Here is a 1,150-nt window from a genome sequence, read left to right on the forward strand (position 1 = left end):
AAACAATACATCAATTATCTCATGATAGAGAATTTTCAGAAAACTTAGGGAATATTTATACACCTTTTATAAAATAATAGATTTTGTGAGAAATAGGCAGTATATAACCTGGAAAAGGGCTCTCAGTAGAGCCTGTTTATACTAACACTTTGATCTCAGACTTTCATCATTCAGAAGAGAAATAATTTATTGATTATAGGTACTCTATAGGATTTTTTTGCTGTAAGATCCTAAACACACAAAGATAATGGTAATCTTCAGAGTTCATTAATTTTTAAAATATTGCTGTAAGGCTTCTTTAACAGATAAAAGAAAATTGAAATGATTTTAACAAGAAAGAACAGAAAATAATACAATAAAGTAATCTAAGCATGACCTGAATGTTACATCAGTGATTTGGCCACATTTTAAAGCATGGGTTCAAAGCAGATCCAGGTCTTATAAAAATCTAGGGAAATAAAGCCTCCTAGATTTAAAGGATAGCATATAACATCTTAGGGAAGCACTATTTATGTAATAGCTTTCTTTATTCAAATTAAATAAGAGTTAGAAATCTGCCTAACCTTAAGAAGGCTGCCAGCATTCTGCAGAGCATACTGAGAAAATGTATGCACAGGCAAAACTCAAAATGCAGGCAAGGCTGTACCATGTGTAGACATTTGGAAATTACTGTAGTCCTTAAAGCCAAAGAACTTTTCAAAAGGAGGTATACAAATGCCCAAATGTATGAAAAAAGTTTAACATCACAGACCATCAGAGAAATACAAATCAAAACCACAATGATGAATCATCTCACTCAAATAAGAACAGTTATTATCAAAAAAGAAAAAGATAACACTTGCTGATGAGTATTTGCACATTGTTAATGGAGAAGTAAATGCATACAAGTTTTGCGAAAATCAGTATGAAATTTCCTCAAAAAATTAAAGGTAGAACTATAGGATAGAAAAAGAATGAAAACAATGGAAACACAGTTTAGTAAATTGGGAGGAGAAGAAAGATTGAAGGGAGGGGAGGAGAATGGGGAAAATGAATTAAGAAATATTACAGAGAAGTAAAAATTTCCTAAGATGAATGTGGTCATTATGTATGTCCAAAATGATAAGAACTGATACTACACTTTATCTTAGCCAAAAGACCAAGAAGTGAT

The 1,150-nt window shown here is 31.4% G+C and overlaps 1 pseudogene; it reads right to left on the reverse strand.

Annotated features, from left to right (window-relative positions):
* Positions 1-1,049: 1,049 nt before the first annotated feature.
* LOC147826578 (U2 spliceosomal RNA) lies at positions 1,050-1,150 on the reverse strand (annotated as a pseudogene).

Source organism: Heterocephalus glaber, unplaced genomic scaffold (assembly GCF_053883595.1).
Source record: "Heterocephalus glaber isolate CG9 unplaced genomic scaffold, H.glaber_assembly_v1.0 deba00001465, whole genome shotgun sequence".
Taxonomy (NCBI): Eukaryota; Metazoa; Chordata; class Mammalia; order Rodentia; family Bathyergidae; genus Heterocephalus; species Heterocephalus glaber.